This window comes from Myotis brandtii, unplaced genomic scaffold, assembly GCF_000412655.1.
Source record: "Myotis brandtii unplaced genomic scaffold, ASM41265v1 scaffold237, whole genome shotgun sequence".
Lineage (NCBI taxonomy): Eukaryota > Metazoa > Chordata > Mammalia > Chiroptera > Vespertilionidae > Myotis > Myotis brandtii.
In genome coordinates, this window is record NW_005358943.1 from 5,776,515 (window position 1) to 5,789,528 (window position 13,014).

The 13,014-nt window shown below is 42.2% G+C and overlaps 1 long non-coding RNA gene across 3 annotated transcripts in view; it reads right to left on the bottom strand.

Moving 5' to 3' along the window:
* Window positions 1–6,235: 6,235 nt before the first annotated feature.
* Window positions 6,236–13,014, bottom strand: part of LOC106726195 — an 18,481-nt gene continuing 11,702 nt past the window's right edge. For 2 of the 3 annotated variants that reach the window (XR_001362213.1, XR_001362214.1), the window contains exons 2-3: window positions 6,993–7,098; window positions 6,236–6,833 (exon numbers count right to left, since the gene is read on the bottom strand). This is a non-coding gene — a long non-coding RNA (uncharacterized LOC106726195). Of the gene's footprint in view, window positions 6,834–6,992; window positions 7,099–9,212; window positions 9,258–13,014 lie in introns of those variants that run through there. The other variant, XR_001362215.1, reaches the window with a different exon arrangement.

A 13,014-nucleotide genomic window follows, 5' to 3' on the forward strand; every position in this document is an offset into this window, starting at 1 on the left:
GGCTATGCCACAGCTTCTCCATTCAATTGTTGATGGATATTTATGTTTCCAGGTTTCAGTGATTATGAATAAAGCTGCAATAAACATTCATGTACAGTTTTGTGTGTGTGTGAATTTAAGTTTATATTTTTTGGGGGGTAAACATCTAGGATTACTGCGTCATATGACAAGTGCATATTTATCTTTATGAGAAACTGCTAAACGCTTTTCCAAAAGGGCTGTACCAGTTTGCATCCCTACCAGCAATGTATGAGAGTTTCAGTTGCTCTACAGCCTTGTCAGCATTTCATGTTAGTTTTATGTTTTGTTGTAGTTTGACTTGGGTTGGGTTTTTAGCCGTTCTAATAGGTGTGTGGTATTATCTCATTGTCGTTTGAATTTGCAATTCCTAATTACTAATGATGTTAAACATATTTTTATGGGCGTATGTGTCATCCATATATCTTCTTTCATGAAGTATCTGTTCAAAATCTTTTGCCCATTTTTAATTGAGTTGTTTGTTTTCTTACTAATAAGTTTTGAACGCTCTTAAAAATTCTGCATATAAGTCCTCTATCAGTTATGTGATTTGAAAATATTTCTCTTACTCTGTGACTTGTCTTTTCATCCTCTTAACAGAAAAAGTTTTAAATTTTTTTTAAAATTTTGTTTTATTGCTTAAAGTATTACAAAGAGTATTACATATGTCTCCTTCCCCCACCCCTTGTGAAGTGAATTTTTAGGAGATCCAAATGTGTTCTGTAACTGCTGGTAAAGAGTTCCAACATTCATGATTCATTAACCAGATCTACATATACCACATAGAACGAGGTGGATACTTGGTTCTTGTCTAGTCATTAATTTGTTATCCACCTACACTGACACAACACATTAATTATATTAACTGGTTAATGGACAGATCTCTACTTTGCTATTTGTTTTATAGGCAGTTCTAGCTTATAGATGCCAAATGTCTTGTCCTAACCTTGTGCACAATTCTTAGGATGACTTTTGGCCAGTCTAAACATTGCCTAGGAATTGTTTATCATGGCTGATACCCCTCCTGAAGCATGTATACTGTTAATTTCTGCTTAAGAATCTCCAACAAAGCAAATATTTACACAAAGAGGGTGATTCCCCTCAAGCCGCAGGGGTAGATCAAGCCAGTGGTACCGAAATAGACATGACTGTGTCCAGTCCCCAAGATTTTAATCACATTTAATGACTGTGCAAGTTACGCCAGGAAGAAGGAACATGTGATGTTTCTCTGGGGCTTTGTAATATAACTTATGTTTTATTTACAAGGCTGCAATAGAGGGGTTATGTGATTGCTTTCTCCCCAACTCCACTTACTAGCTATTTGTATAAAGCTATATTTGGTGTTTTTTAAAAACACTGAGAACAAGGCAAGGCAAAAGAAGAGGAAAGATGTTAGGATAAAGGGAAGTTTCCCACAGGAATTACCAAGAATTTATTTCATAGAGGAAGGCCTCAATTGCTTCTTGCTCATGGAAATGTTTTCACCTGCCTTGCTAAAGCCTTGATACTCATATCTGGGACGTATTAAGCAATTCAGAAAGTTTACTCATTAACTTTGATTGATCTAATTCAGTGATTCGCAAAGTGGGCGCTACCGCCCCCTGGTGGGCGCTGCAGCGATCCAGGGGGGCGGTGATGGCCACAGGTGCATTTGTTTTAACTTTTTTTGTATTACCTTTCTATTCTGAGTTCAATAAATAGTTTCATAATTTCAAACTTCAATGTTTCTAATTTACACCTTTCTTTACTATATTTTACGAAAAAGGTAGAAACATTAATACATATATCTTTCTGTTTAATTGCTATTAAAATTTAAAAAAAATTAATTTCCAGGGGGCGCTGAGTAATATTTTTTCTGGAAAGGGGGAGGTAGGCCAAATAAGTTTGGGAACCACTGTTCTAGGGGTAGAAATAAGATATGTTTTCAAATTTCTAAAATACGAAGTGGGAGTTATGAGGATGATTTGACAAAACACAATAAATTATATAGAAGTCACAACCACATTTATCTAAACATTTTAGGAAATGTTGGTAGAGATATTGTATATTTAAGTGAAGTACTTTATCCCATAGTCAGCGTTCTAAAACATAAATATATTACTGCATATAGCTGAGCTCTTCAGGAACTACAAATGAAAGACACATTACTTGGAAAATATCCAATTTTACATATAGTATAGTACTTATCTTTTCAGATATATGAAAACCATAAAGCAGGAGGATTTAGACACATTGTAGAGAATCTGACAATGCCTAAGGCTATAAAAAGTCAAATTTTCAAATTTGCTGTGCAACATTCATTTGGTTTACTATTTTCCCAAGCATTTCATTGTTAAACTCTGCATAGATATGACAAAATTTCATATTTGCCTACTACTGTAGATACAGCAAACACACAAATTGAAGAGGCTGCAGATATCTTCACTTACTGATTTTTTTCCATTGCTCTTATGTCGGGTTTAAGTGAAAAGTTCAGAGTGTACAACATATTTTGCATACATTGTACCAGCAAAGAGATAAGAGTATTTTAGTGATTCTGATTTGCAATATGTATGCTATTAGCATAAGGTCTAAAATACAAGCATATATTTTTCAATGATTTACTGCATAATTCTTAGAACAATGGAAACCACTAACATTAGTTTCATGTTTTAAAACATTTCAATTAAGTTTGCATTCAAAATTGGCATTGCATTACCATCATAAACCTCACCAGGTCCAAAGGTGACTGAGCTGCGAAGGCTGTGTACTATAATAAAAATAATATTGAGTTATCTTCAAAAGACTGAAGATCTAGCTCTGACTCAGGAAATTGCAAGCTGTGCAACTTCTGAGGTGTCACTAACCTCTCTGAACACCAGTTTTTTCTCATTGGTAAAATGTTAAGAGTAATATTCATCTCACAAGATCATCATTAGAAACATCAAATAAGGGAAAAGGTGGTGGCTATGCATTTTAAACTACAAAGTACGCTGCAGATGAAGAGTATAAACTCTTCCAGTTCCACTACCGAATGAGGACAATCTTGAGATGTGTGACAAGTTTTGTGTGCTTCTACTTAGGAGCATATTCTTTGCCAGGAAAACTTGTGCTCCTCTGTTAAAGGAAATGTCAAAAACATGGTAGGAAGTAGGAAATCTGTGTACTTTTTATTTATGCATTCATTCAACTAACATTTCTCAAGTGCTGGCTATTGTTAACACTACAGAGCCTAAAAATCTACATATACAGACAGTCCTCGGGTTACGTCAGACTCGACATATGTTGTTTCGTGGTTACGTCGCCATCTCCCATTTATTTATAAAAAAAAAAGTTCCATCATTTCAACGTATGTACTACATGTGCTTTATGTTTTTTATTATTTATTTACCACAAGTAAAGGTCAGGAATTGTTATCTTTCTTTTAAATTTTTTTTTACTGTTTCACTTCATTACTGCTGTGTATGTGCTCCATGTGAGTGACGTAGGTGCTTATGTAGGTGGGTTCCAACTTATGGCGAAAATCGCGTTACATCGCACCATAGGAATGGATCTCTGACGTAACTTGAGGACCTACAGTATATAGATACTGTATATGAGGCCCCTAGAACCATAAGAAATGAAAAAAATTCACTGGTAATAACTCATTCTCAAATTGCCCCCCTTAAAAATCAAATTGCCCCCTTGTGGGGCATGTGCCCCACATTGGGAACCACTGGTGTAGAGACTGGTAGGAAGGGCGGAGGCATGAAAGGGCTGGCCGGGCTCCCAAAGACAGCAGATGAAATTTCGGAGAGATATCTCAGCTGCAGGGGTTTGCCACTGAGAACTCTGGGGTCTAATCCCTAAGCTGCCCCCCCCCCCACTCCCCAGCAGAGATCACCAGACTTGAGAAAGGGGCCCACATAACATCTGGCTGTGAAAAGCAGCAGGGCTGCTGTCTGCCAGGGAAAGATGGCTGGAAATGCAGGCACCCTCTTAAAGGACCAATGCACAAAACTTCGTGTGCAGCCACTCACCTTGGGCTCTGGCAGAGAGAGGGCAGAGTGGACTGGAGCTATGTGAACAGAGCCAGGGTTAGGGGCTCTGGGGTTAGAGCTCCAAAGGCAGACACCCCGGTTTCCTGTGCTGAGTCATTCCCTCACGCTAGGGAGGTCACCTTTCTCAGGCAGATCTTTGCTATCCAGGTGGTTTTTGCCTGGGGGGATGGAGGGGGGGGACGCAGGGGAGGAGGCAGTTGACCCACACTATTGGAAAACATCTTGCCCCTATATTTTTTAATCCAAAAATCTCCATCACTCAAGATGTATTATCTTGAACAAGTTACATAACCTCAATTTTCTCAACTGTAAAAAGAGGGTATTAGTAGTACCTATGTGAAAGAATGATTACAGAGACTGGGGAGATAGGCTGAGGGTGTGGTATGAATAGTGCTTGTTTTGTTTGTCCAGCATGCCTCCTTTCTTCCAGGGTCAGCATCTCGTTCTTTCGGGGAGCAGCAATTCTGACCCTCTTCAAGCACATGGTCCTATTATAGCTGCCAGTCATACTGCTATGTCCCCACCCTGCCCACAAGGAATGGTCAGGGATGAACACATGACCAAGCATAGCTAATCAGGCTTTCCCTTTGGTACTATGGAAGAGTGAACTACTGACCCTGACTTTTGCTCCTCCCTCTACCTACACCCTTCATCATGTACCTTTGCAGTGTTCCTCACTCGGGAATAAGTATACTTCCTTGAATATTAACTTTGGAGTCAGTCATGCAACTTGCTTTGACAAATAGAATAAAGCAAAGGCCACAGGATGGTTCTTGTCCCAGCTGGTAGGTAAAGAGCAGCTTTTCCCTTAAATGAAGATGGAGTTTGGGGTAAACATTAAACTGGATAGTGTTAATCATCGAATTGACACTGGGAGAAAGGATTTCTGTCATTGAAGAGTGAGTTAGTAAGCTAAGGGAGTAGCCCAAGACTGAGTTTCAACCAGGTTGACAAGTGAGGCTACTCCCATTGAAGAGGGGGTGGTGTGATACTACATAAAATTGCATTTTTATTATTTCACGCCCCCCCCCCCATGTTTCTTCAAACTTGTACTTAAAATTGTTCTCCTCTTGTATTTCATTCCCTATTGTGCTGGGGTCCAGCCCCAGCGGGTCCAGGGGTTCCCAAAGGTGTGGACGGAGTCGGTGAAGAATGAATGACACGGAGGCAGTATTCAGGTGATCATCATAGCCAGATTCTTCTCTTTATTGTCATCTAACATCTGTATTTATACTATTTGGTCCCAATCCTATCCATTCTATACAAAAGGCCAGGGGGCTTCCCATCTCCATTCAAAGGTTACTCTATTGTTCCACTAAGCTACAAGGAAGTAACTGATGGAGGTCACTCCAAGCAAAGATCAAAGCAACAACCACCCCTCGGACACTCAGTTAAAGGGTTTACTGATAAAAATCCTCACCTGGGGAAACAACCTTTCTTCTCCTAGCCAGGTTCCTTCCCCTATTGTCCTCTTACATCTGCATTTATCCTATTTGATCTTAATCCCATCCATTCCATTCCAAAGGCTAGGGCGTTTCTCATCTCCATTTCAAGGTCCCTTGAAACATCCCTGCACAGACTGCCTCAAGCAGCCAGGGTGGATCGGCTTCCAGCACTATTGTCCCTATTTTATCTAACTTTAGTATTATTCAAAGGTTTTCTCTTGATGTATTTGCTTGGTACATTTTTTGTTACCTTTCTCTTCTTTTTTTAATTGTTCTTTTGATCCAAGTACTACATTTTCTTACCTTTGAATCTCAGTATGTATTAAAATGTTTAGAACAAAAACAACAACAACACATTTCTTTGCCCTTTCATCCAACATGTTTTACTGAATTTATTGGGGTAACACTGGTCAATAAAATTATATTTTTGTATAATTTTTCAGGTATACAATTCTATAATTTTTCCTTTTTTCCTTCCCTCCTTCCTTCCAATAAAAATGTATACACATCATCTGTATATTGTTTTGTGTATTCACCACCCAAAGTCAAGTCTCCTTTCACCACCATTTATCCCCCCTCTACCCTCTTTTACCTCCCCCCACCCCCTTTCCCTCTGGTAATCACCATAGTATTATCTATGTCTATGAGTTGTTGTTTTTTGTTTTTGCTTAATCCCTGTACCTTTATCCCCCAGCTCTGCAACCCCCCTCCCCTCTGACAGCTGTCAACCTGTTCTTTAGAGGAGTCTGTTTCTATTTTGTTTGTTAGTTCATTTTGTTCATCAGATTCCACATATGAGTGAAATCATATGGTATCCATCCAATATTATTCCGGGTCCTCCAAGAAACAGCCACCAAGATGAAATTAGAGATATAAGAAATGTATTAGGGACAAGTTATTAGGGAAAATGTAGAGGAAATGAGGAGAGGTTGGGAGAACTGTCAGACCACCATGGAGGTCTGACCCTGAGTGAAAGAGAACGGGAAGGGAGGGAGACAGAGGGAAATGGTCTTAGACTGCAGTGCGGTTCTAAAGAAAACTCCACAAGGCCACTGGGGACTCCTCAAACCAAAGTCACCGGCAATCCATCACCCAGTTTGGGTTAAAGCCACGCTTCCCAAGGCTGCTCCTGACCAATGACTGAGTGCAATGGTGGCACTAAGGTAAGAGGATACCTGGAAGCCATGAGAACCCTTTGACTGCTCTTTCCACATAACTCACTCCATCTTGGCTTTTCCTAACTTAGACCTCTTACTTCTTGCACTGTCCTTCTGTGCATCCTTTCAAACCCATAATAAGATGTTTTCATTTATTGGGAGGGCTCTGTGGTAGGCAGTCAATAGGAAACAGCCTAAAGTAGTGGAGAAAAGTGACAGGGGGAGACATTTAGTATCTCCAGTCTAGGCAAAAGGAATTGGTGTCACTCTTAAAACCCCGCATTAGTTACCAGAACAAGAAACCCAAATGATACAAAGTGATTCCGCCTGGAGTATACTCTCTGCATACTTACCATTGAGTGGCAGTAGGCAACGGGTAGTGGACTCAAGGGTTCAGAATTTCACTCATGAACAGAGAATTGACTCATAAGAGCTCTACTGATCCTCCAAAATTCCACACTGTAAAGTAGACCAAAAATAACTTTAGCCTACAAAAGGCAGATGTTAGCAGATGGTTACCGTAGCCACTGAGAAAACTCAGGAGCACATCCACAAATGTCCAATTCTGTGGAACATGCATCCAGGCACTGGTAACAATGGACCATACACCACATTTCTCAATCGTGTGCCTCCAGACCTCAAACAGCGCCTTCCGGGGCTCTGTTCAACCACGTGGACAGCCCACCTTCTACTTTTTTGTTGGTTGGTTGGGGGCCGGGCAAATTCCTATTTATCTTTCAATGCTTAAAATCACTTCTCCTCAGCAAAGCCTACCCAGAATTGTCCTTTCCCATGTATACTCTCACAGAGGTTGTTCAAACCTATTTCATTGTTTGCAACTCATTGTACTGATATCTCTCTCTCTCTCTCTCTCTCTCTCTCTCTCTCTCTCTCACACACACACACACACACACACACACACACACACACACACCTCTGAGCTCCTTGAGGGCAGGAATAATGTTTTCATACCTAATACTTAGCACACAGTAGGCACTCAATACATTTTTATTGGAAGGAAGGAGGAAAAGAAAAAAGGAAAAATGACTGATACAGAACTCCTCCCGGGGTAGATATTTGCCTGAACCTTGTGCAAACGTGCATCCTCAAAATTATATTAGGCAATTCTTTCTCACACCAGGTGTGAGAGCCATCGTTCTCACAGTTACTTTAGCTATCTTAATGACTTGGCCAGATAGCTACAGATTATGCCAGGCACTAATGCAGTTGCACCATACCCAACATGGTCTGGTTCTCATTCAATTAATTAAGATGTATTGTGCTCTGGAATGAGGCACTGCCCTCGGAAACAGGTCTAACACACTAGCCCTGAAGAAAACATACCTATTATTCCCAACATGGGCCATGTTACATCAGATTACTAAAGAGTGTTACAACATGCCCTTGGCTTTGAATTGTTCTCAGTGTTCTTGAAGTAAAGACTCATGTGTAGTCAGTGTGCACTCCACACAGAACAGAACAACCAAGGAAAGCAAATACAATGTTTCATTGCTAAAGCTAAATGAGAGAATGTGTTTGTATGAATACACTATGCAAATTGAGAGAGAACTGGGAGTGATGGGAATGGATGCTGAGAAATATCAGTGAACAGGGAGGGAAAGGACATATTTTGAAAAGTTGCCACATGTGTATAAATCAGCTTCCTCCAATTAGGCATAATATTGGACTTGCACTCCTATTAGTAATAACTAACATTTTGTAGCACTCCCATTAGCCACCACTTCATACATTATAATAATCTATCTATATAAAAGCCTAATATGCAAATTATCCCCACAGGAGTTCGACCGGGAGACCAATTGCTTGCTATGATGTGCGATGACCACCAGGGGGCAGCGCAGAATGAAGAAAGGCCCCAGCCAGCAGCCAGCAGCCAGCAGCAGGGGAAGGGAGGCCCCGGCCGGCAGCTGGAAGGCCCTGATTGGCCCTTATCGCCAGCCAGGCCTAGGGACCATACCCATGCATGAATTTCATACACCGGGCTGCTAGTATATTTATAAAGCAGTTGATCATGACAACTACCTGAAGGAAGTTATTAGTGTCCTTCATAAACTTAGAGGTTAAGCCAGGCATCCTACACCATAATAATGACCCAACCTTCAAGTTTGTTCTGGCTCAGCTGAAGGAGACATCTGCAATGTCCCATTGGGGAAGATGGCCTTTGATTTCAACTAGTCAAATCCACCTTCCTCCCATCCACCACACTCCCATCCCAGCTGTGGGTGCCCACCCAAAGAGCAACAAGACTTTCCAGGGCCTGAAAAGAAGACCTAAGGCTCAACTGTTCTTTACAGAATTACCTCCAAAACAGCAAAACAGATAAGTGAGAAAACTCCCCTGGGAGCTCTTTAACTGCACAAAGGAGATGACCTTTTTAATGAAAGCCCCTCACTAAATAAACAAATTAGCAAACATCACTTGGCTCCTATCTACCTACAACCTTCCCCAAAGTAAGCTGGGTCACCCCTCCCAGGCAAATCATGGAGGAAATAGGAAACCAACACAAACAAATTTAGCAAATATAAAACTTTTGAGCAGGCCTTCTCACCTACCTTGCAAGAAGGTGGCCTTTGAGAAACTCCTTAATCTGCATGGAGCTAAAAGCAAAAGGAAGTTCAGAGGCAGGCTCATATTTTTATAAACTCCTTCCTTGGGCCTTCCAAGTTTCTCTTACCACAGTGGTTCTCAATCTTCCTAATGCCGCGACCCTTTAATACAGTTCCTCATGTTGTGGTGACCCCCAATTTCATTGTTACAAATTGAACATAATTAAAGCATAGTGATTAATCACAAAAACAATATGTAATTATATATGTGTTTTCCGATAGTCTTAGGTGACCCCTTGTGAAAGGGCCGTTCAACCCCCAAAGGGGTCGCGACCCACAGGTTGAGAACTGCTGTCTTACCATAAAGAAGGGATTCTCTGCCCTCACCGGTTTGGCTCAGTGGATAGAGCGTCGGCCTGCGGACTGAAGGGTCCCAGGTTCGATTCCGGTCAAGGGCATGTACCTTGGTTGTGGGCACATCCCCAGTAGGGGGTGTGCAGGAGGCAGCTGATCGATGTTTCTAACTCTCTATCCCTCTCCCTTCCTCTCTGTAAAAAATCAATAAAGTATATTTTTTTTTAAAAAAGAAGGGATTCTCTAACCTTAAAATGTTATTTGTAGTCTGCCACACACACGCACACACACAACGTCTACTAATTATAACTAAGTAGCATCCACTGTTTGTCTTCTTCCCAACGCTACTTCGAAAGTGATCCTATTCTTTGCATCTTGCCTGAGGAGAGTGAGGTGCAGAGAAGTAAAGAGATTTTCCTGTTCTCATTCCAAAGTTTAGCAGGGGCTTTGTTTCTGTTCTTAATGAAACAATTATTAAAGATTTGAGGGTATCATTTTTCCATAAATGGCAAGATATTGCCGGCCAGAAATATTTAATCACTATACCGCCTTCCAATCTGGCAGAAAGTGAAAGAGAATGATTTTGGATCAAGTGTCAAACTGAGCCAGTTGGCCTTGCTCTCACTGAGAGTATTTACAGAGGTCCTCAAACTTTTTAAACAGGGGGCCAGTTCACTGTCCCTCAGACATTCCACACATGCGCACTGCGGGCCCCGGACAAGTCGGCTGCTAAGCAGGACAGGCAGCGGCGGCAAAAACACCCAGTGGGCCAGATAAATGTTTTCGGCGGGCCGCATAACTCTCTATCCCTCTCCCTTCCTCTCTGTAAAAATATATTTTTAAAAAAATCCTGATTTCTGGGCCTCATCCTCCGGAAATTCTGTTTCTTTATTACTAATGTTGTGGCCCCACCCCATAACAAAGAAACAGAATTTCTGGAGGATGAGGCCCAGAAATCAGGATTTTTTTAAAAATATATTTTATTGATTTTTCACAGAGAGGAAGGGAGAGAGATAGAGAGAGTTAGAAACATCGATCAGCTGCCTCTTGCACATCCCCCACCGGGATGTGCCCGCAACCCAGGTACATGCCCTTGACCGGAATCGAACCTGGGACCTCTCACTCCGCAGGCCGATGCTCTATCCACTGAGCCAAACCGGTTTCGGCCAGAAATCAGGATTTTAAAGATTCCCAGGTGATTCTAATGTGCAGCCAAGGTTGAGAACCACTGCTCTAAACCCAGGCTGAGAGTCAGCAAGACCTAAATTTGAGCTTCGGTTCAGCTGTTTAATGTGACCTTGAGCAATAGTTCCAAGGCTCAGTTTCCTCATCGATGCACCATTTTCATCAGGATTAAAAGAAATAACATAGACAAGTGGCTTAGCATACACTGACTGCTCCATAAATACTGGCTATTGTTATTATTTATTAAATGGAGAGCGAGAACATCTGCTTACCAGACTATCGTGTGTGTGTGTGTGTGTGTGTGTGTGTCCTGTGTGCAGACTATAGCAAAATGCAACAGGCACTTCAGGGAGGTATAAATCAAAAACCTAATATTTTGCCCTGACCGGTCTGGTTCAGTGGATAGAGCGTCACCCTGTAGACTGAAGGGTACCAGGTTCGATTCCGGTCAAGGGCATGTACCTTGGTTGCTGGCACATCCCCAGTGGGGGGTGTGCAGGAGGCAGCTGATCGATGTTTCTCATCGATGTTTCTAACTCTCTGTCCCTCTCCCTTCCTCTCTGTAAAAAAAAAATCAATAAAATATATTTTAAAAAAACAACCTAATATTTTGAATCATTTTAATATTTCTTCCCATTATAAACGAGGGACAGTCATAGGTGACTATTAAAATGGAGTTGATAGAAACAGTATGGAAAGTTGCAACAGACAGTCCAGATTATAACCTATTAGTAATATTCAGTCACTTGCATTCTAGTGTATTTTTTCCAAATGAGGGGAAGTGGGAGAGACATAGTTAATAAGCGAGAATTTTCAGGTCACACTGCGCACATCTGCCCTTCCCCGTGCAGGGGAGAACGGCTGAAGGCCACTGCCTTAAGGGACCTTGAAATTTGTAGTTGTGTTAAAGCTTCTAATTACCTGTTTGAGCCAGATTTGTAAGAAACTTTGGAATTGCCAACCCATTTTTTTTTTTTGAAACAGAGAGTTGGATATTGAGTTAGCACATCTAGTTCAGAGGAAAGCTATGTTACGTTATATTTTTATAATCCATGTAAACAGTAATTAAACATCTTCTAATATAAGAGGAGTGAAATTACCTGCCCAACGTCAAGATGAAAAATTCACTACAAAGAGATAGCTATTATTCAATGTGATCACATGAAACTTAGCATAAACTAATAAAATAGATTTTTCCCCTTTTAGAAATGTTTAGCATATGATATTATCTTTACCCTACAAGTTATATATATTGGAATGTGTGTGTGTGTGTGTGTGTGTGTGTGTGTGTGTATGTATATATGTATACTAAAGGCCCAGTGCACAAAAATTCATGCACTGGGGTGAGGGGATGTCCCTCAGCCCAGCCTGCCCCCTCTCACAGTCCAGGAGCCCTCAGGGGATAGCCTAGCTGCAGTCTGGCCTCCCTCTGCAGGAGGTGACCGGGCTGATCAGGGGAAGGTGCCGCCCCCATCACCCTGCTGCTGCTACCACTGCCGGCTGTGGCGGCTGTGAGGCCTGAGCCCCAGGCCTCGCAGCCACCAGGGCTCACAGCTGCCGTGAGCCCCGGGCCTCGCAGCCGCTGTGGCTTTGTCCGGATGGATGTCCAGAAGACATCTGCCCTAATTAGCATATTACCCTTTTATTAGAATAGATATATACACTTTGTTTTTCCTCAACTTCTATGCCATGTTACATTCCACCCCACCATTTTTTTCTCCCAGAATCTTTTCCCTAAAAGTATCCCCACCTCCTCCATCATCACTTGGCCAGGCCTGGGTCTGGGGCTCCCAGCCTGCCCCTCCCACATCCTCACATGAATGAGGTCTTTGCCAACTTCAGGTGGGACCACAGAGGCCACTGGAACTGGGTCTGTGGGAAGAACCTGCTTCCTTCCTTCTGCTCTGGGCTCCCAGGCATGGCTGACGGGGCAAGAGTCTTAGAGGGCAGCGCTGGACAGGCTGCGGAGCAGGAGCCATTTGAGACACTTGGCTCTGGCCTCCAGGGCAGCTGGCCTTCAGCCAGGCTCCCCTCTGCCTCTCTATCCCCGACTCCTGCTCAACCGCCAGCTCACCACCTGGGCCTGGCCTCTGGGCAAGGATGCAGCTGGGCCAGGCCTGGAGCTCTGCAGGCTAATCATTCATTCATTCATTCATTCATACATGTATTCCGTACCTGTGTGCCAGGCACTGTCCTGCAGACATGGCAATGAATGAAACGGACCCACTCCTGGGGAAGAGACAGACCAAAATGTACAATTTCACAGTGC